The sequence below is a fragment of the Hordeum vulgare genome, chromosome 4H, assembly GCF_904849725.1.
Source record: "Hordeum vulgare subsp. vulgare chromosome 4H, MorexV3_pseudomolecules_assembly, whole genome shotgun sequence".
Classification (NCBI taxonomy): domain Eukaryota; kingdom Viridiplantae; phylum Streptophyta; class Magnoliopsida; order Poales; family Poaceae; genus Hordeum; species Hordeum vulgare.
The window spans coordinates 139,175,132-139,198,958 of record NC_058521.1 but is presented as its reverse complement, the minus strand read 5'-3'; positions in this window follow the sequence as shown (position 1 = coordinate 139,198,958).

The following is a 23,827-nucleotide window of genomic DNA, read 5'->3' as shown; positions in this document are numbered from 1 at the left end:
TTTGGTGTTAATTAGTTGGGTAGATGCGTTAAAAAGTAGTTGGGTACATAACAATGACCAAAATAGTTCATTTTTCTCGAGAAATAAAAAAAATCAAGTTTTGCTCGAATTAGACAAGAAACATTCCAATTAATATTTGCTTAATGATATTATTCTCTTTACTAGTTCTTTTATATGTATTGTCTTATAAATCATTAATGTTTTTTGTAGAACGGATAGTCCACACTAAAAGTAACATCGCGAGGCATTGCGGTCATTGGTGAAGGATGAGAAGGACTTCTGATGGTTGTTACTTGATTTTGCTGGTACAAATGAGCGTCTATATTGGTTGTTCTAGAGAGCAAGGGTTTGCGAGGGACAACATTTAGTAAGGCTGAATTGGGTTCTAAACTATAAGATTGTGAGCAAGCACGGCCAGTGCTCGAAGAAAAAGTTCAATGGCATGGTGCAAGAATGGTTAAAAATTAAGTGTGTTCTATGTGGTAGATTAGTAAGTGATAGTTCTCATGGAAGCCAGCATGAAGTTTCTTAGGGATATTTTAATGTATGCGAGAATATTGGTATTTCTATTATTAATAAAAGAGGCCATGATCCTTTCAAATCATATTCTTTTGTTTCTATATTAATGTGGATGTTAATACTGAAATGTTGGATGATGCATAAGTGATCGTTGAACACAAAGTTATACTAAATATAAATGGATCTGAAGGATATCCAAGTGTGAAGAAAATGCTCGCTAATGATACTATGTTCAGTGTGATAATATTATTAGCAACGACAAAAGTGGTCATTAACGACCACAATTGTGGTTGTTATTTCCATTGAACTGACGATCGCACACCATCCCGTCGTTACAAGAATAACGACCACAAAAGGTATGTGGTCATTATACCTTTAACGACGGAGCCTACTATGACCAAAAGATTGTGGTTGTTAATGATCTTTAGCGACCACAATCCGACCTTTAACAACCACATATACCGTCGTTAAAAACTGTTTTCCTAGTAGTGGATCATGTTTATTGCAATACGATTATTCATTTAAAACGAATACTAGTTATTCTAGTTGCTTGAATAATTACCCTCAGTGGTTTATTGAATCTCGATCGTAGTGTTACACATGTTCATAATATTGGTGCCAAAAGATACAAAGTAGTAATGATAGTACCACTTACTTGTGGCACTGCCACTTTAGTCATGTTGGTGTAAAATGCATGAAGAAGCTCCATGCTGATGGATCTTGGTACTCACTCATTTTCGAAACGTTTGAGACATGCAAACCATACCTATCGGTATGAACACATGAAAAAACTCCATGCAGATGGATCATTTGGACTCACTTGATTTTGAATCACTTGAGACATGCAAAACATACCACATGGAACAAGAGAGTAACTTATTGGGAGTAATACATTTTTGATGTGTGCAGTCCAATGAGTGTTGAGGCGCGCAGTGGATGTCGTTATGTTCTTACTTCACTGATGATTTGAGTGGATATAGGAGTATTTACTTGATGAATCACAAGTCTGAAATATTCAAAACTTCAAAGCTATTTCAGAGTGAAGATCGTCGTGACAAGAGGATAAACTGTCCATGATATGATCATAGAGATGAATATCTGAGTTGCAAGTTTTGGTACACACTTAAGACAATGTGGAAATTGTTTCTCAATTCCTACCACCTAGAACACCATAGTGTGATGGTGTGTCCAAACTTCATAGCCGCGCCCTATTAGATATAGCGCATACTATGATGTCTCTTATCGAATTACCACTATCGTTTATGGGTTATGCATTAGAGACAACTGCATTCACTTTAAATAGGGCACCGCATATTTCCGTTGAGATGACACAGTAAGAACTATGGTTTGGAGAAACCTAAGGTGTCGTTTCTTGGAAGTTTGGGGCTGCAACGCTTATGTGAAAAAGTTTCAGTCTGATAAAGCCCGAACCCAAAGCAGATAAATGCATCTTCATAGGATATCCAAAACAGTTGGATACATCTCCTATCTCAGATGTGGGAGCAAAGTGTTTGTTTCTAGAAACGGGTCCTTTCTCGAGGAAAGGTTTCTCTCGAAAGAATTGACTGGGAGGGTGGTGGAACTTGATGAGGTTATTGAACTGTCACTTCAACCAGTGTGTAGCAGGGCGTGGGAAGTTGTTCCTGTGGCGCCTACACCAATTGAAGTGGAAAAATGATGATGGTGATCATTGAGCTTCGAATCGAGTTACTACAAACCTCGCAGGTCGACAAGGTCGCGTACTACTACAGAGTGGTACGGTAACTGAAAGTGCGTTATATCGACTAGAGTGGGGGTGAATAGGAGATTTTTAGAATTTCATCACTGAGGAAATTCCTTTTGAGGAAATTCCTCACTGATGACTAACTTACAGCGGAAACAGTAAAAGATCAGGAGTGCAAAGTTTCACTACAGCAGTTTTTCAGGATGAAGAATATGAAAACAGTTTGCACAGTATGCAGGCACGCATAAAACAAATGAGGATTAACTTGCGTGAAGAATTTGGGGTTGAGGAATTTCAGAGAAAGTCTTCAGCAAATTCTTCAAACAGTGACAGTGAAAATCATCAACACACAATTTGAGGAATATAAAGAGTTGAGGAAATAGAACCCGTTTCACAGTGAAGACGGTGGTTGATGACCCAGTTCCAACTATTGTGACAGTTGTACATTTGGTTTGGAGCAGCTTGGTATTGAAACTAAAGGACACACAGTCCTGGGACACATAGTCCCTACCGTATTCTCCTTGGGACAAGAACACACAGTACTCGCGCAACACTTGTGGTAAGTCTTCAGGGCAGACTTCCAAACCCTCACAAACTTGGTCACCTGGCGATCCACAATTGACTGCTGGATTGCTCTAGACCATGACGCCTAACCGTAGGGAGGATGCAAAGTCCTCAAAGGTAAAAGGCTTCAGTCCCACACAAGAAGAACTTCTTCAGTGATGCTCAATCACTTGGTTTTCGGTTTGTGGTTTGGTGTTTGGGGTATTTCCTAACTGATGAATTACTCTCGAAGACTCTAAAGAATTTGGGTTGCTCTTATGACAAGTGTCAGTTTCTAACGGAGCAGCCAACCAGCTAATGGTTGTGGGGGGCGGCTATTTATAGCCTGGGAGCATCCCGACATGATTTGACATTAATGCCCTTAAATAATCTGAACGTTGGTGTGGATAAGACCAATGATGTGGCATGGCTATCGATAACGGTCGGGACCCTCAACTGTGAGAGTCCTCATGTCTCTCATATTCCTCACTTGAGGCTTTTGGTAGGATTAGGCTTGGGTTGAGCATCATGGGGAAATTCATTCCAATTTGTTACCTTGACCCCCTTTAACAGTACGGTGTTCCTATTACTCAAGTGTGAAGAAAACAAAACAGAAAGAATAAATCTTCATGGTTCAAAGTCTTCAGATTGATTTTCTTCAGGACACACCGAATTCCTCAATTTCAATATCTTCATGAGGAATATCAATTTCATCACAAATTCTTCATGATTCAATTCTTCAGCTTCAGACCAATTTCTTCAACCAATGATATACATTTTTAGGGGTCTGTCGTGGGTATAAGCCTGACAGTAGATGTGTAGGGTACGAAAGAATGGGCAGAGCCTTAACTACGGCGAGGTTGTATGAGTTCAGGCCCCTCAACGGTGGAGGTAATAGCCCTACGTCTCAGTGCTCTTGGGAGTTTGTTGTCAAGTGGAATATGGATTACAGTGAATTGCTAACCCCTGCACCAGTGGGGAAGGGTGGCTTATATAGAGTGCGCTGCCCTTCCCAACGGTTCGGTGCACAGGGGTGGAGTAGTGGCGAATAAATGCCTACGTTACAGGTAACGTACGTCTTAAATGCTAATAAAGGCACATGGAAACGTATGACCGGTTCCCTCCAGGGGGGTTACGATGCACATAGTGGAATCCAGTCGGTTAGTTTGATACACTCCGAATGCTCATCTCCGACTGGTGATGGAGGATTCGTCACTGACTGGATGATGGGAAGTCCTTAATTCAGTCGGAACTGACTAAGGGCCTGATCCCTTATGAAGGGTAGTCCTTGGGTAGGATTATAGGGCAGGCTTATGACCCTACCCTAGGACAATAACCCCATCATTAGTCCCCGAATGGATTGGGGTTGGAACGAAGAAGCGATGCTTGGAGTACGGATCCGACTGGTACGGATGCAACTTTGGCGTTGTCTGCCCCGATCCATTTTATCTTCTTTTACCAATGATCCGAGTGCATGTGTTTGTGAAACGAACCGTCAGGGACCGAGTGCTTCTGTGGTATCTTTTGACGTGACCAGTCAACTGATAGCGGCGGATTTTCCAGGATCCTCAAATTTCGGTTGCCGCGCGCTCAGCGGGGATGACGACATCGCGATCGAGTAGTATCTGATGCCTCGATTCCCGTGCATTCATCTTCTCCACTAATATCGCAGCAACCGGTCGGGGGATAAGATTTCGGGGCCACTTGCTACTGACCCAGTCGGAACCTTATTTAAACCTCTGCGACGAGGGTTTTTCGTTACACTCGCCGAATAACTTGCACTTTCCCCGCTTCTCTCGCCATCCCCTGCGCATCCCAAGCTCCTTCCTTCTCCTTCTCCCTCGCGAATCTACAGCCTCCGCCATGACAAAGGGGCAGACTAGCAAGCTAGAGGCGCGGAAGAAGAAGGGGAAGGCAGCGGCTCCTGCTCAGCGGCGGCAGCGAGCGCTACCGGCGGGTTGGATCCAGGGGGATTTCCTACCCTCCACGGTGACAGAGGACAACTTGCTGGAGTTGGTGGAGCACGGAATAATTGCGCACAAGTCGTGGAGGTTGCTGGCGCAGGGCGAGACCGAGCCGGCGCCCCGGGAGGGGAGCGCGTCTTGCTGCTCAGCCACGTGCACCGAGGTTTCTCTCTGCCTCCTCATCCCTTCTTCAAAGGTATAATGAACCACTTCGGGGCGCAGCTCCACCATTTTCCCCAAATGCCATAGCTCATCTCTCTGCCTTCGTCGTGTTGTGCGAGTGTTTCATCGGATGTCCTCCCCATTGGGGGCTTTTCAAACACATCTTCTCTGCTAGATCCCAAACCATCAAACGGCTTAACCAGTCGGATGATAAAACTCACCTCCTCCAGCTCTGCTGAGGCTTAGGCTTCCAAAAGAAGAGTAAAAGTAGCTATCCCGCTCTTCAGTTGAGTGAATCTGTTAGGAACTGGCAGTCGACATGGTTCCACTGCCAGGACGTTGCTTGCCCGAATGCCACAACTGGACTGCCTCCTTTTAGCTTAGACCGATCGGCTCCGCCTAGGCAGCTCGCGCTCATGAAGGCGGAGAAGACCCAGATCCAGCATCTGGTCGATGCGCTTGTAGAGGTCGTCCGAAGGGGAGTCACCGGCATAGATTTGCTGGAGGTTTTCCTGGGTCAGCGTATTCAGCCTCTGCAAGCTCGACACCACGCCATGTGGCACTATACAGGGCCTGAGGACTCCATTCGGACTAACGTCGAGTGCGTGACCGGGGAGACGGTGGAGTCGTGGGTCCTCAACATCACAGGCGCCTGCGAAAACCCTAGAGGAGCCGGCGAGTGAAGGCCTTCCGTGCGGACAACCCTCCTCTGAACGAAGTGAGTATAACTTGTCGACTGCACACAACTATCTTAGATTTATCGCTTTCTTGAATCACTGTCTGACGTCTGATGTTGTCGACTGTATCTTGTGCACGCGTGGACTAACTGGTTTTCTCATGTCTCGAACGGGAATACGGCCGAGGAGGAGGAAGGCAGCCAGGAGGGCAGCATGGAGAGCGTCGAGTACGTCTCCGACAGTGGGGAGACGGAGGAGGAGTCCGCAGAAGAAGAAGAGGCAGACGAGGAGCAGAACTCGCCACCTCCACCGCCAGAGCCTCGAACTAAACGTCGTCATGAACCTGTGGCTCCTTCGGCCCCTCTAGCATCCTCGAGTGCGCCGCCAGCTGCTCCTGTGGTACCGGGTGCCTCGCCGGCCCTTCCCGTGGCTCCGAGTGCTCAGAGCACAAAGAGGACCAGGGACTCTACTGTTGAGCCTGCGGGCCAGCCCTCTAAGGCGGCTAAACCGAGTGGATCTAAGCCTCGGAAGGCTTTGTCGCGGATGAGGGTCGCAGTTCCCGTCACCTCAATGTAAGTGCATTGTTCTTCTATCTTCTTCCAGTATTTGATTGAACTCTTGCTTATTGGTCGAATGAATTTTACTCGACACAGTTGCCACCTCTGCCACCTCTCCGGCACGCCAGGGGGACGATCCCATGGACATGGACAACGTTGTCACATCCCAGCCAGGTGTGTCGTGGCGATTCGGAGAGTTTACATTATTGCATCACGAATTCTGTCTTTGGTCTTGCCTTTTTCCTGTGGTCTCACGCCGTTCGGTCGGGTTTCCCTTAGGGGTGATTTATGTGGAGGAGGGCGACCAGAGGAGGTTTGAGCAAGCTGCGGTGCCTGTCCTTGAGGTTGTTCCTCCGGTTACTACTCTCGCCATGGACGCGCCGCCGACTGAGACGATGTCGTCGACTGAAACGGCGTTGATCGCTGCTGAACCGACTGGAGCAGGCCTTGGGATGCCCAAGGAGTCTCCTACGATGCCTGGTCCGTCGACTATCCAGTACAACGTCCAGCGCCTCCCGGAAGATCAGGTGGGAGCTGCCAAGGAGGCCATGGTGCAGGCGGAGCTGATGGCGGGAGAGGCCAAGAGAGCGTACGACTCCATCGCGTCCGTGTACAAACGAAGCTTGGAACTGCGGGACGATATCCGAGTAAGTGGGATAGTAAGTATTTACTTTCCTCTTGTAACCCACTGGGTGTTTGAGCAATGCACTCGGATAGAGTATGATTATTGTGCAGTGGGTTCACTCTTAGTGAACCCAGTGGGTGTAGTCCCCGAGACTTCTGTCGAGTGCTTGCACCGGCAGTTGTCTTTATACACATTTTCTTTAACTTGATCAGATCAAAAACTAATCTGTTCGAATGTTACCGGTGGGGGCACTCCGAGTGCACCTACTGGATGAGTCCCCGAGAGTAATTTTACTCAGGTCGGGTAGTAGTAACCTCATAGGTTTGTTTGTTGTCATGTATCTCAATAGGGCTGACCTGTTTGAGCTTCATGCCAGTGGGGTCACTCTTAGTGAACCCACTGGGTGTAGTCCCCGAGACCGTTGTCGACTGCTTGCGTCGGCAGGGGTCCGAAGAACTTAGAATATTTATTGTTGTCCTCGTTGAATTTGTCGGATCGTCTCTTGGCGCTGACTTGCAGAAAACTTGCGAGATGGGAGCAGCGTACGAGACTCTGAGTGCTGAAAAGGTTTAGTTTGCTGGGGAACTGGATGCAACAATGGTTGCCTTGGCTGGTATGAAGGATGTTCTGGCTGAACGAGAAAAGTCCTTGGAGGAGGCCCGTGAGGCAAACAAGGCATTGGCGGCTGAAGTGGAGAAAATGGGGAAACAAAGGACCGAGCTGATGGGACAGATGCAAGTGTTGAACAGGCGGTGCATAGCACAGGAGAATTACGTCAGTGACTGGGCACGGAAGATGATAGCGCTTCTCGGTGGTAAGTTATGTTTTTCCGAGTGCTTCTTGACTGTGTATTTCATGTTGTGCTTACTTTTTGCTCGTCCTGTCGTTGCAGATTTTTGCATGGACGCTGAGGCTGAAGCAGCTGACGTTGAGCGTTTGATTCTTCCGAACGTTCCACTCGGTGATGACGCCAATCGAGATATGCTCCGAGCGCACATTCGCCTGGGCAAAGTGGGACCTTTCATCGGTCAACTGAGAGAGGTCGTCGGCCGAATCGACAAGGAGCTTTGGCCTAAAGACGAGACTCGGCACGAGATGGAAGGCTTGATGACTCGGCTAGAGGAGGTCCTGAACCGAGTGCAAGCGTGGAAGAAGTTTGCGGCTCGCTGTGGTGCGGAGTCGCTCTGTCGCTGGTCCGAGTACACTGCAAGGAGGCTCGCAAAGAGAAGCTGAAGGCGTTGCAAGTCGCCAACACCAAAAAGCTTCGATTCGAAAATTTCATGGAGACCTTCCTTGAGAGCGCCACTCGCATTGCAGACGGGATCGACCTCGACACATTCGTGGAGCCTGCCGGTCCCAGTGCCAGTCCTGACGACGTTTAAGAAAACTTTTACCTCGGTATGCCGAGTGTTAGCTTTATGAAACTTGGGCCACTGCTGTTGGCCGTCACATTCGTGGTTCGGTGTGGATAATCTTGATCTACACCGAACCAGCTATCTTTAGGCGAACTTTGAATTTGAATCGAATCTTTTGCTCTGCTTTTGCCAAAGAGTTGTTGACACGATTTTGGCTCATGGTTTTTGTTTGGCGTTTCTTGGTGAAGCCAATGGCAAACATGCGGAGCATGTAATTGTCAGTTGTCTTGACATCTGCATGAGCCTCACTGAGGGTCTACTGAGTCTCCGAGTGGATCTGCAGGATACACTCGAAAGCAATTGAGTACTTAGGCGATTCGTGATCGCGGCTAAATCTTCGAGTGCGACTGTAAGGTCGTACTCGGAGCAAGTTGTTACTCAAGTAATTGTCAGTTGTCTTGACATCTACATGAGCCTCAATGAGGCTCTGCTACTCATGTAATTGTTAGTTGTCTTGACATCGACATGAGCCTCACTGAGGGTCTGCTGAGTCCCCGAGTGTATCTGTAGGATACACTCGAAGGCAATTGAGTACTTAGGCGACTCGTGATTGCGGCTAAGTCTTGGAGTGCGACTGTAAGGTCGTTCTCGGAGCGAGTTGTTACTCATGTAATTGCCAGTTGTCTTGACATCTACATGAGCCTCAATGAGGTTCTTCTCCTCATGTAATTTTCAGTTGTCTTGCCATCGACATGAGCCTCACTGAGGATCTGTTGAGTCTCCGAGTGGATCTGTGGGATACACTCGAAGGCAATTGTGTACTTAGGCGATTCGTGATGGCGGCTAAGTCTTCGAGTGCGACAGTAAGGTCGTACTCGGAGCGAGTTGTTACTCATGTAATTGTCAGTTGTCTTGACATCTAAATGAGCCTCAATGAGGTTCTGCTACTCATGTAATTGTTAGTGGTCTTGACATCTACATAAGCCTCAATGAGGGTCTGCTAAGCCTCCGAGTGGATCCGTGAGATACACGCGAAGGAAGCTTCTTATTTAAGCGATTCTTGATCGCAGGCAAGTCCCCGAGTGCGACGTTAAGTGCACACTCGGAGAAAGTGTGTAGTTAGGCGATTCGTGATTGCAACTAAGTCCACGAGTGCGATGGTTAGTGCACACTCGGAGAAAATTTGTACTTAGGCGTCGCAGCTAAGTCCCCGAGTGCGACGGTTAGTGCAGACTCGGAGAAAGTTAATACTTAGGCGATTCTGGATCGCAGCTAAGTCCCCGAGTGCGACGTTTAGTGCACACTCGGAGAAAGTTAGAACTTAGGCAATTCTTGATCGCGGCTAAGTCCCCGAGTGCGACGTTTAGTGCACACTCGGAGAAAGTTAATACTTAGGCGATTCGGGATCGCAGCTAAGTCCTCGAGTGCGACGTTTAGTGCACACTCGGAGAAAGTTAGAACTTAGGCGATTCTTGATCGCGGCTAAGTCCCCGAGTGCGACGTTTAGTGCACACTCGGAGAAAGTTAGTACTTAGGAGATTCGGGATCGCAGCTAAGTCCCCGAGTGCGACGTTTAGTGCACACTCGGAGAAAGTTAGAACTTAGGCGATTCTTGATCGCGGCTAAGTTCCCGAGTGCGACGTTTAGTGCACACTCGGAGAAAGTTAGAACTTAGGCGATTCTTGATCGCGGCTAAGTCCTCGAGTGCGACGTTTAGTGCACACTCGGAGAAAGTTAATACTTAGGCGATTCGGGATCGCAGCTAAGTCCCCGAGTGCAACATTTAGTGCACACTCGGAGAAAGTTAGAACTTAGGCGATTCTTGATCGCGGCTAAGTCCCCGAGTGCAACATTTAGTGCACACTCGGAGAAAGTTAATACTTAGGCGATTCGGGATCGTAGCTAAGTCCCCGAGTGCGACGTTTAGTGCACACTCGGAGAAAGTTAATACTTAGGCGATTCGTGATCGCAGCTAAGTTTTTTTTTTGAGACCGGTGTCTCCGACCGCGGAAGAATTTTGAATCTGCAAAAACTCAATCCGCTTTGTATTATTTCACTGATACTTGTTCTTTACATTGCTTCAGTCAACGGTCACCTGTAGAAGCGCTTTAGGAGATCTCCGTTCCATGCTCGCGGCTCGTCCGTTTCCCTGTCGATGTTGTAGAGTCAGTATGCTCCGTTGTTTAGCACCTTGGTGATGATGAAGGGTCCTTCCTAGGCGGGAGCCAACTTGTGAGGTCTCTGCTGATCCACTCGGAGCACCAGGTCGCCTGCTTGAAATGTACGACTTCTGACGTGTCGCGCGTGAAAGCGCCGCAGATCTTGTTGATAAATGGTTGAGCGAGTCAGTGCCATCTCGCGCTCCTCCTCTAGAAGATCCACTCCGTATTGCCTTGCTTGTTCTGCTTCAGCTTCGGAGAAGAGTTCAACTCGTGGAGCGTTGTGAAGCAAGTCACTCAGAAGGACTGTCTCTGCTCCGTAAACGAGGAAGAACGGGGATCGCCCTGTAGATCTATTTGGGGTTGTGCGGAGACCCCAAACGACCGAAGGTAGCTCAGTGACCCATGCGCCAGCGGCATGTCCCACCTCTCGCAGTAGTCGAGGCTTCAAACCTTGCAGAATAAGTCTATTCGCCCGCTCTGCTTGCCCGTTTGTTTGGGGATGCGCCACAGATGCAAAATCCACTCGGATACCTTGGCCTGTACGGAAACCTTTGAATCTGTCCGAGTCAAAGTTTGTTCCGTTGTCAGTGATTATGCTGTGAGGTACCCCGAATCTGGAGATGATGTCCCTGACAAACTTGATGGCCGTTAGGGCGTCGAGCTTCTTGATGGGCTTGGCTTCGATCCACTTTGTGAACTTGTCGACTGCCACCAACAGATGTGTGAATCCCCCTTGACCTGTCCTGAATGGACCGACTGTATCTAATCCCCGTACCGCAAACGGCCAAACAAGAGGGATTGTCTTCAACGCAGATGTTGGCTTGTGGGACTTGTTAGAGTAGAACTGACAGCCTTCACATCGGTCGACCATATCTTTCGCCATTTCATTCGCCTGCAGCCAAAAGAATCCAGCTCTGAATGCTTTGGCGACGATTGCTCTTGAAGAGGCGTGATGACCGCAGGTTCCCCAGTGAATTTCTTCTAGGATTAACTGTCCCTCCTTAGGGGAGATGCATCGTTGAAGGATGCCTGAAACGCTTTCCTTGTACAACTGTCCATCGATGACAGTGAACGACTTTGACCTGCGGACGATCTGTCTGGCTTGGACTTCGTCTTCCGGTAATTCTAGCCTCGGGATGTATGCAATGATTGGCACAGTCCAATCGGGGATGATAGCAAGAATCTCCATGATCAAATCAACCACAACAGGTACTTCGACTTCAGTCGGATCTGTCGAGCTCTTTGGTTGCACTGGTTCCTCTGTGAAAGGATCTTCTTTAACTGAGGGGAGGCGGAGGTGCTCGAGGCAGACGTCACTCGGGACTGGTCTCCGAGTGGATCCGAGTTTTGCCAACTCATCAGCTGCTTGGTTTTTCAGTCGTGGAACATGGTGGAGTTCTAGACCTTCAAACTTTTTCTCGAGCTTCCTCACTGCATTGCAGTATGTGGTCATGGTGGGTTCCTGACGTCCCACTCCTTCATCACCTGATTAACCACCAAATCCGAATCGCCATAGACCATCAGGCGACGGACGCCGAGTGCGATGGCCATACGCAGTCCATAAAGGAGAGCTTCATACTCTGCCTCATTGTTTGAGGAATCAAAGTGTATCTGCAACACATACTTGAGTTTGTCACCCTTTGGCGATATGATCACAATGCCAGCGCCCGAGCCATTCATCATCTTGGACCCATCGAAGAACATTGTCGAATGAGCCGAGTAGATGTGGGTCGGTTGGTGTTGTTCTACCCATTCTGCTATGAAGTCAGCCAGAGCTTGAGACTTTATAGCTTTCTTGGCCCCGAACTTGATGTCGCAGTATAACATCTCCATTGCCCACTTCGCCACTCGACCCGATGCGTCCCGATTGTGGAGGATTTCCTACAACGGAGCATCAGAAATGACAGACACCGAGTGGTCTTGGAAATAATGAGCCACCTTCTTCGCAGTCATGTAAATCCCGTAGATAAGTTTTTGATAGTGGGGATACCTCTGCTTGGAAGGAGTCAGGACTTCGGAGACATAATACACTGGCCGCTGAACTTTGTATGATTTGCCTTCTTCTTCTCGTTCGACTGTGAGAACAGTGCTGACGACTTGATTTGTAGCCGCGATGTATAGAAGAAGGGGCTCTTTACTGAGCGGGGCAGTGGGTATAAGCCTGACAGTAGATGTGTAGGGTACGAAAGGATGGGCAGAGCCTTAGCTACGGCGAGGTTGTATGAGTTCAGGCCCCTCAACGGTGGAGGTAATAGCCCTACTTCTCGGTGCTCTTGGGAGCTTGTTGTCGAGTGGAATATGGATTACAGTGAATTGCTAACCCCTGCACCAGTGGGGAAGGGTGGCTTATATAGAGTGCGCTGCCCTTCCCAACGGTTCGGTGCACAGGGGTGGAGTAGTGGCGAATAAATGCCTACGTTACAGGTAACGTACGTCTTAAATGCTAATGAAGGCACATGGAAATGTATGACCCTTTCCCTTGAGGGGGGTTACGATGCACAGAGTGGAATCCAGTCGGTTAGTTTGATACACTCTGAATGCTCATCTCTGACTGAGTGATGGAGGATTCGTCACCGACTGGATGATGGGAAGTCCTTAATTCAGTCGGAACTGACTAAGGGCCTTATCCCTTATGAAGGGTAGTCCTTGGGCAGGACTTATAGGGCAGGCCTATGACCCTACCCTAGGACTATAACCCCATCAGGGTCAATATTCATCGAATATTTCAAACTCCTTAGCGACTTATAGATCATGTGTACACTCAAGAACACATTAGATACTTAACCTATAAGTCTTCAAACGACCAAAATCACTAAGGGGCACTAGATGCACTTACAATCTCCCCCTTTTTGGTGGTTGATGACAATTAGGTTAAGTCTTCAACAGGGATAAAAATATGAAGTGTAAATACTGATTTGAGGAATTTTGAAATCAAGATTCAGAGAGACTCCCCCTGAAGATGTGCATATCTTGAGGATTTTGCTTTCACAGCAAATGCACATTAATGATTTATATCATGGAGTTCTCCCCCTGAGTCTTGTAAATTATGCATACATATGACATATAGTATGAAGAAATTGAGGATGCATGATGAGAAATGGTATCTGACGAATTCCAGCATGCGTGCATTAAAATTTTGAGGAATAAGCATGCGAAGAAAAATGTTCAAAAGCATCAGAGTACCATCGGGCTTAAGTTACAACTCATTACGTAAAACACTTCAGAAGAGCCAAGAGTTTGTAACTTAAATATAGTTCATAAGCCCCCAAAATATCCCGCGTGAAGACTAACTCTCAAGTTTCTCCCCCTTTTTCATCAAGTGACAAAAAGGGACAAACTGAGGACTAACGCCTGTGAAAACTTTCACTCCTTGGCAGTTGAGGAAGACGCGTGAGGATTCTTGGGAGCAGACTTCCTCCTTGGACCGGCGGCAGTGGCTTGTTGTTCTTCATCTTATTCAGCAGTGCAGAATGAAGAAAAAGAACTGTCCTCAAGGTCTGGAACTGGAATTGGCCTGAATTTCTTCTTTGGTGGCCACGACCAGTCGAAGTCCCGCACAAACTCCAATTCTTCAAGTTCTGCTGGAGTCTTCAGATGAGCCAGTGTAGCCCAGGTGCGATCAAAAACCTCATGAAGATAATAATGGCTAAGCTTCACAGCATTCTGTGTTTCATTGAGGGTTTTCAGAATGGTGTCGAACTAGCGTTTTACCCACTTGTGATTCTGATCCACCTTCTGGTGAAGACTGAGAAGAGCTCTCTGGTATTCATCACCCGAGGAGCGACATGACTTGGAGGATGGGTTTAAGTGTCATCCCATGAAGAATAAGCTTCGGGCTCTCTGAATTGGCCATCAAGGGGCCGACTACCTTCATTAATGATGGACTTGGCTTTTCCTTCAACAGGCTCGAAAGTCTTCTTGTTGACCCTTATAGGAGGCATATAACCGTCATGGTTGTTGAAATCAGCGTCATAATTGATGCCTGACCTTGTTTTGATGAATCTCATGATCCATGGAGCATATATCTTGTGGTCAAAAGGAGACATTGCATTCTCGGCCAAAGTCCTCAAGAAGAAATCATGAATGTTGATGGGAATACCATGTATGATGTTGAAGAGGATATTCTTCATGATGCCTACGACATCTTCTTCATCATCATGTCCCTTGATTGGCGCAAGAACGCTGCAGAGGATTCTGTAAACCGTCCTGGGTTCATATTTGAGCTCATGGATCAGGATGGTTGTTCTTGGTGGTTGCCCCTTAGCCAAAGGCTTCATGAGGACATCCATCAGCTTGTTAGGCAGCTCACGTTCATCATAAAGCTTCACAGCCTGCTCTGAGGGAATTGATACTGGTAGTTCACGCAGTAGCTCATTGGCAGGAGCCTTGAAGTGTGTGGTTTGCGTCATCCAGTCTAGCACCCATGTGTTGATGTCTGTTGGATCTCCTGAGATGTGAAGAGTTGCATAGAATTGAATAATGAGCTCACTGTTCCAATCACAGATATCCGAGCACATTGGGAGGAGTCCAGCTTCAAAAAGGACGTTGAGGACTGGAGCAAAGCATGGTATTTCTTCAAGCTCAACGTGAGGAATATGCATGTGCTAGAAAAACTTGTTTCTTCCACACAACACAGAGGCATAGTAGTTGAGTTGTGTCCTTGTCCAAAACTTCATATGCCTGATGCGAGGCTTGTCATAGGGATTTTCTCCGGTGAAGAACATGCGTTGTTCAAAGAAGGACTCCTTTTGAAACTTTGGCCGCTTGGAGAACGGCTGACACTGCATTGGCTAAAGATTTTGCGGCTGGACTTGAGGGGAGACAACTATTGCAGACTCTGGGTTGAGGCCGACAACGGCATTGTCTGGGTCTAGTGCATTTTCCTCAGCATGGTCCTCAGGGTGAGGAATTTCATCCGCTTGAGCTTCAGGCTGAGGACCATGCTCTGGTTGAGCTTCAGGCTAAGGAATGTCGTCAACCGGAGCCTCCTGTTGGGGGTTTTGCTATGGAGGAGGAATTGGTTCATCCTGAGCCTCAGCTTGAGGGTTTTTCTCACGAGGAGGAGGAGTGGGGTCAGCCTGATCCTCAGGTTGAGGATTTTGCTTAGGACTGTGACTTTCATCAGGCTGAGGATTTTCACTTTGTTCTTCCTCAGTTTGCTTGGTGACGGAGCCAGATTCATCAGCTGGTGCAGCTGATCCTTGTGCAGTTACTTCATGAGGAATGGAGGGCTGATGACTGTCATCAATGTGAATTTCCTCATCAGTATGTTCCTCAGATTCAGCATTCTTCATTTACTCATATGCCCCTTGCTCATGGTCTTCGCTTGCGAAGGGAATCATCTCATATGATGGAGCGTTGTTAAGAGGCACAGGATCCAGAGGAGCATTTTGTTCAAGTTCTTTGAGGCGCTTCGCCTCAGTGGATTCTTCTACTGTTGAAGCTTTTCTTTTCTTGGCTTCCTTTTCAGCAGCCCTGGTCTTTTTCATGTCTGATGCGGACGGAGTCATTTTCTTCACCTTTGAAGCTTTTGGTGAAGGTGTTTTCTCAGCAGAGACATTTTCATCAGCTGGCTTTGAAGCACCAGCTGGAGCAGAGTCATCAGCTGGCTTTGAAGCATCAGCTGGAGCAGAGTGATCAGCTGGCTTAGAAGCAGCAGCTGGAGCAGGGTCAGTCTCACCAGCTGTAGCAGAGTTTGTTGGGTAACGTAGCATAAATTCAAAATTTTCCTACGCATGTTCAGATCTTCCTATGGAGAGACCAACAACGAGAGAGGGCTAAGAGCATCTGATACCTTTGAAGATCGCTAAGCGGAAGCGTTACTAGAACGCGGTTGATGGAGTCGTATCGCAGCGATTTAGATCGCGGTGTGATTCCGATCTAGTGCCGAACTACGGCACCTCCGCGTTCAACACACGTGTAGCCCGGTGACGTCTCCCGCACCTTGATCCAGCAAGGAGGAGGGAGAAGTTGGGGAAGAACTCCAACAGCATGACAGTGTGGTGTCGATGGAGAGACGAGGTCTCCCAGCAAGGCTTCGCCAAGCACCGGCAGAGAGGAGGAGGAAGAAGGGCAGGGTTGCACCGAGGGAGAGGCAAAAGTCTGATCCCTAATGGCCAAAAGTGCCCACTATATATAGGGGGGGAGAGGTGCTACGCCCCCTTGAGGGTTTCCCTCTCCTCGGGGGAGGCAGCCCTAGATGGGGGTTGGTGCGGCGTCCAAGGGGGGGAGGAGGGGTGTGGCGCACCCTTGGTGGGCCTTAGGCCCATGTGGCTTAGGGTTTGCCCCCCCCCCTTCCCTCTCCCCTGCGCATTGGGCTGAGTGGGGAGGCGCACCAGCCCACCTAGGGGCTGGTTCCCTCCCCCACTTGGCCCACCTTACCTCCCGGGGTCGTTGCCCCCTTCGGTGGACCCCCGGGGCCACCTCCGGTGGTCCCAGTGGTCCCGGTACGTTACCGGTGATGCCCGAAACACTTCCGGTGTCCGAAACCATCCGTCCTATATATCAATCTTTACCTCCGGACCATTCCGGAGCTCCTCGTGATGTTTGGGATCTCATTCGGGACTCCGAACAACTTTCGATAACCTCGTGTAACAATTCCCTATAACCCTAGCGTCATCGAACCTTAAGTGTGTACACCCTACGGGTTCGGGAGACAGGCAGACATGACCGAGACACCTCTCCGGCCAATAACCATCAGCGGGGTCTGGATACCCATGGTGGCTCCCACTTGCTCCATGATGATCTCATCGGATGAACCACGATGTCAAGGGTTCAATCAATCCCGTATACAATTCCCTTTGTCTGTCGGTATAGAACTTGCCCAAGATTCGATCGTCGGTATACCTATACCTTGTTCAATCTCGTTACCGGTAAGTCTCTTTACTCGTTCCATAGCACGTCATCGTGTGACTAAGTCCTTATTCACATTGAGCTCATGATGATGTTCTACCGAGTGGGCCCAGAGATACCTCTCCGTCACACGGAGTGACAAAACCCGATCTCGATTCGTACCAACCCAACAGACACTTTCGGAGGTACCCGTAGTGCACCTTTATAGTCACCCACTTACGTTGTGACGTTTGATACACCCAAAGCACTCCTATGATATCCGGGAGTTGCACAATCTCACGGTCGAAGGAAGAGACACTTAACATTAGAAAAGCTTTAGCATACGAACAATACGATCTAGTGCTATGCTTAGGATTGGGTCTTGTCCATCACATCATTCTCCCAATGATGTGATTCCGTTATCAATGACATCTAATGCCCATGATCAGGAAACCATGATCATCTATTGACTAACGAGCTAGCCAACTAGAGGCTTGCTAGGGACACATTGTGATCTATTTATTCACACATGTATTATTGTTTCCTGTTAATACAATTATAGCATGAACAATAGACTATTATCATGAACAAGGAAATATGATAAAAACCATTTTATTATTGCCTCTAGGGCATATTTCCAACAGTCTCCCACTTGCACTAGAGTCAATAATCTAGTTACATTGTGATGTATCGAACACCCATAGCATTATGGTGTTGATCATGTTTTGCTCGTGAAAGAGGTTTAGTCAACGGGTCTGCAATATTCAGATCCGTGTGTACTTTACAAATATCTATCACTCCACTCTGGACATGGTCCTGGATGGAGTTGTAGCGGCGTTTGATGTGCTTCGTCTTCCGGTGAAACCTGGGCTCCTTGGCTATGGCAATGGCCCCAGTGTTATCACAGGAGAGTGTCATTGGACCCGACGCGCTTGGAACCACTCCAAGGTCGGTGATGAGCTCCTTCATCCAAATTCCTTCATGAGCCGCTTCTGAAGCAGCTATGTACTCCTTCACATGCAGATGCTGCCACGACTTCTTGCTTGCTACTACACCAGCTCACTGCCCCACCATTCAACACATATATGTATCCGGTCTGTGACTTAGAGTCATCCGGATCTGTGTCGAAGCTAGCGTCGACGTAACCCTTTACGACAAGCTCTTCGTCACCTCCATAACCGAGAAACATTTCCTTAGTCCTTTTCAGGTACTTAAGGATATTCTTGACCGTTGTCCAGTGTTCCATACCGGGATCACTTTGGTACCTCCCTACCAAACTTATGGCAAGGTTTATATCAGGTCTGGTACACAGCATGACATACATCAGAGAGCCCATGGCTGAAGCGTAGGGGACAGAACTCATCTTCTCTCGATCTGCTGCCGTGGTCGGCGACTGAGTCTTACTCAATCTCATACCTTGTAAAACTGGGAAGAACCCTTTCTTTGAGTTTTCCATATTGAACTTCTTCAATATCTTGTCAAGGTATGTACTTTGCGAAAGACCTATGAGGCGTCTTGATCTATCTCTATAGATCTTGATGCCTAATATGTATGCAGCTTCTCCAAGGTCCTTCATTGAAAAACTCTTGTTCAAATAGGCCTTTATGCTCTCCAACATTTCTGTACTGTTCCCCATCAATAATATGTCATCCACATACAGTATGAGGAAAGCTACAGAGCTCCCACTCACTTTCTTGTACAGACAGGCTTCTCCGTAAACCTGTATGAACCCAAACGCTTTAATCACCTCATTAAAGCAAATGTTCCAACTCCGAGATGCTTGCACCAGCCCATAGATGGAGCGCTGGAGCTTGCACACTTTGTTAGCACCCTTAGGGTCGACAAAACCTTCTGGTTGTATCAGATACAACTCTTCCGTAAGGTTCCCGTTGAGGAACGCTGTTTTGACGTCCATTTGCCAAATTTCATAATAATAAAAGGCGGCAATCGCTAACATGATTCGGACTGATTTCAGCTTCGCTATGGGAGAGAAAGTCTCTTTGTAGTCAACTCCTTGAATTTGTCGAAAACACTTTGCGACAAGTCGAGCTTTATAAATGGTTACATTACCGTTTGCATCAGTCTTCTTTTTGAAGATCCATTTATTTTCTATGGCTCGCCGGTCATCGGGCAAGTCCACCAAAGTCCATACTTTGTTCTCATACATGGATCCTATCTCGGATTTCATAGCTTCAAGCCATTTGTTGGAATCCGGGCCCGCCATCGCTTCTTCATAGTTCGAAGGTTCACCGTTGTCTAACAACATGATTTCCATCAGAGGGTTGCCGTACCACTCTGGTGCGGAGCGTGCCCTGGTGGACCTTCGCGGTTCAGTAGTAACTTGATCCGAAGCTTCATGATCATCATCATTAACTTCCTCTTCAGTTGGTGTAGGCGCCACAGGAACAACTTCCCGCCCTGCGCTACTATCCTGTTCGAGAGGGGGTGTAATTACCTCATCAAGTTCTACCTTCCTCCCACTTACTTCTTTCGAGAGAAACTCTTTCTCTAGAAAGGATCCATTCTTGGCAACAAAGGTTTTACCTTCGGATCTAAGATCGAAGGTATACCCAATAGTTTCCTTGGGGTATACTATGAATACGCATTTCTCTGCTTTGGGTTCGAGCATTTCTAGTTGAAGTTTCTTCACATAAGCATCGCAGCCCCAAACTTTAAGAAACGACAACTTAGGTTTCTTGCCAAACCATAGTTCATACGGTGTCGTCTCAACGGATTTAGACGGTGCCCTATTTAAAGTGAGTCCTGCAGTTTCTAATGCGTATCCCCAAAATGATAGTGGTAAGTCGGTAAGAGACATCATAGATCGTACCATATCTAATAAAGTGCGATTACGACGTTCAGACACTCCGTTGCGTTGCGGTGTGCCAGGCGGCGTTAGTTGTGAAACGATTCCACACTTCCTTAGGTGTGTGTCAAATTCATGACTCAAATATTCTCCTCCACGATCAGATCGTAGACATTTAATTTTTCTGTCACGTTGATTCTCAACCTCACTCTGAAATTTCTTGAACTTTTCAAACGTCTCAGATTTGTGCTTCATCAAGTAGATGTACCCATACCTACTCAAATCATCGGTGAGAGTGAGAACATAATGATAGCCACCGCGAGCTTCAACGTTCATTGGACCACACACATCAGTATGTATTATTTCCAATAAGTCAGTTGCTCTCTCCATTATTCCTGAGAATGGAGTCTTAGTCATCTTGCCCATGAGTCACGGTTCGCATGTGTCAAATGATTCAAAATCAAGAGACTCTAATAGTCCATCAGTATGGAGCTTCTTCATGCGCTTAACACCGATATGACCAAGGCGGCAGTGCCACAAGTATGTGGGACTCTCAGTATCAACTTTACATATTTTGGTACTCACACTATGAATATGCATAACATCACGATCGAGATTCATCAAGAATAAACCATTCACCAGCGGAGCATGACCATAAAACATACCACTCATATAAATAGAATAACCATTAATCTCTGACTTAAATGAGTAGCCGTCTCGCATTAAGCAAGACCCTGATACAATGTTCATGCTTAAAGATGGTACTAAATAACAATTATTAAGGTTTAAAACTAATCCCAACGGTAGATGTAGAGGTAGCATGCCGACGGCGATCACATCGACCTTGGAACCATTCCCGACGCGCATCGTCACCTCGTCCTTGGCTAGTCTCCGCTTATTCCGCAGTTCCTGCTTTGAGCTGCAAATGTGAGCAACAGCACCGGTATCAAATACTCAGGAGCTACTATGAGCGCTGGTAAGGTACACATCAATAACATGTATATCACATATACCTTTAACGTTGCCGACCTTCTTGTCCGCTAAGTATTTGGGGCAGTTCCGCTTCCAGTGACCTTTTCCCTTGCAATAGAAGCACTCAGTCTCAGGCTTGGGTCCATTCTTTTTCTTCTTCCCGGCATCTGGCTTACCAGGCGCGGCAACAGCTTTGCCGTCTTTCTTGAAGTTCTTCTTACCCTTGCCTTTCTTGAAACTAGTGGTCTTGTTGACCATCAACCCTTGATGCTCTTTCTTGATTTGTACTTCTGCAGACTTGAGCATCGAGTACAACTCGGGAATGGTCTTCTCCATCCCTTGCATGTTGTAGTTCAGCACAAAGCCTTTGTAGCTTGGTGGGAGAGACTGGAGGATTCTGTCAATTATAGCGTCATCCGGAAGTTCGACTCCAAGTTAAGTCAGACGACCGTGTAACCCAGACATTTTGAGTATGTGCTCACTGATAGAACTGTTCTCTTCCATCTTACAGCTAAAGAACTTGTCGGAGACTTCATATCTCTCGACACGGGCATGATCTTGAAAAACTAGCTTCAGCACCTGGAACATCTCATATGCTCCGTGTTGCTCAAAACGCCTTTGGAGCCCCGTTTCTAAACTGTATAACATGCCACACCTAACCAGAGAGTAGTCATCACTCCGCGTTTGCCAGACGTTCAGAATGTCCTGGGCTGCTGCGGGAGCCGGAGGGTCACCTAGCAGCGCATCAAGGACATAAGCATTTTTAGCTGCTTCAAGGATGAGTTTCAAGTTGCGAACCCAGTCCGCATAGTTGCTACCATCCTCTTTCAGCTTGTTTTTCTCTAGGAATGCGTTGAAATTGAGGTTGACGTTGGCCATCTACAATATTTATAAAGCCAACTTTTATACTAAGTTCATGACAATTAAGTTCATTTAATCAAATTAAGTATGAACTCCCACTTGAATCGACATCCCTCTAGTCATCTAAGAGATACATGATCCATGTTGACTAACCCGTGTCCGATCATCACGTGAGACGGACTAGTCACCATGGTGTGCACTTCATGCTGATCGTATTCAACCATACGACTCATGTTCAACCTTTCGGTCTCTTGTATTCGAGGTCATGTCTGTACATGCTAAGCTCGTCGAGTCAACCTAGGTGTTTCGCGTGTGTAAATCTGGTTTACACCCGTTGTATGCAAACGTTAGAATCTATCACACCCGATCATCACGTGGTGCTTCGAGACAACAAAACTTCGCAACGATGCACACTTAGGGGAATACGTTCTCGAAATTTTAAGAGGGATCATCTTATTATGCTACCGTCATTCTAAGCAATAAGATGAAAAACATGATAAACATCACAATGCAATCATATAGTGACATGATATGGCCATTATCATCTTTGCCCTTTCGATATCCATCTTCAGGCATCGCATGATCATCATTGTTACCGGCATGACACCATGATCTCCATCATCATGATCTCCATCATCGTGTCTCCGTGAAGTCGTCACGCCAACTACTACTATCACTACTACTATAGCTAACCGTTAGCAATGAAGTAAAAGTAGTAAGCACATGGCGTTGCATCTCATACAATAAATTAAGACAACTCCTATGGCTCCTGCCGGTTGTCATACTCATCGACATGCAAGTCGTGAAACCTATTACAATAACATGATCATCTCATACATCATACATGCAACATCACAACTTTGGCCATATCACATCACATGTCAAACCCTGCAAAAACAAGTTAGACGTCCTCTAATTGTTGTTGCCAGTTTTACGTGGCTGATTTGGGTTTCTAGCAAGAACGCCTTCTTACCTATGTGACAGCCACAACGAAGATATGCCAAAGCTATTTACCCTTCATAAGGACCCTTTTCATCAAATCCAATCCGACTAGAGTAGGAGAGACGTACACCCGCTAGCCACCTTTATGCACGGTGTGCATGTCTGTCGGTGGAACCTGTCTCACGTAAGCGTACGTGTAAAGTCGGTCCTGGCCGCTTCATCCCACAATACCGCCGGAAAAAGAATAAGAATAGTAGAGGCAAACAAATTGACAAATCATCGCCCACAACTTTTGTGTTCTACTCGTGCATAGAATCTACGCATAGAAAACCTGGCTCTGATACCACTTTTGGGTAACGTAGCATAAATTCAAAATTTTCCTACGCATATTCAGATCTTCCTATGGAGAGACCAGCAACGAGAGAGGGGTAAGAGCATCTTCATACCTTTGAATATTGCTAAGCGGAAGCGTTACTAGAACGCGGTTGATGGAGTCGTACTCGCAGCGATTCAGATCGCGGTGTGATTCCGATCTAGTGCCGAACTACGGCACCTCCGCGTTCAACACACGTGCAGCCCGGTGACGTCTCCCGCACCTTGATACAGAAAGGAGGAGGGATAGGTTGGGGAAGAACTCCAGCAGCGCGACGGCGTGGTGTCGATGGAGAGACGAGGTCTCCCGGTAGGGCTTCGCCAAGCACCGGCAGAGAGGAGGAGGAAGAAGGGCAGGGCTGCGCCGAGGGAGAGGCAAAAGTCTGATCCCCAATGGCCAAAAGTGCCCACTATATATAGGGGGAGAGAGGTGCTGTGCCCCCTTGAGGGTTTCCCTCTCCTGGGGGGTCAGCCCTAGATGGGGGCTGGTTCGGCGGCCAAGGGGGGGAGGGGGGTTCGGCGCACCCCTCGTGGGCCTTAGGCCCACCTGGCTTAGGGTTTGCCCCCCCTTTCCTCTCCCATGCACATTGGGCTGAGTGGGGAGGCGCACCAGCCCACCTAGGGGCTGGTTCCCTCCCCCACTTGGCCCACCTTACCTCCCGGGGTCATTCCCCCCTTCAGTGGACCCCCGGGGCCACCTCCGATGGTCCCGGTACGTTACCGGTGATGCCCGAAACACTTTCGGTGTCCGAAACC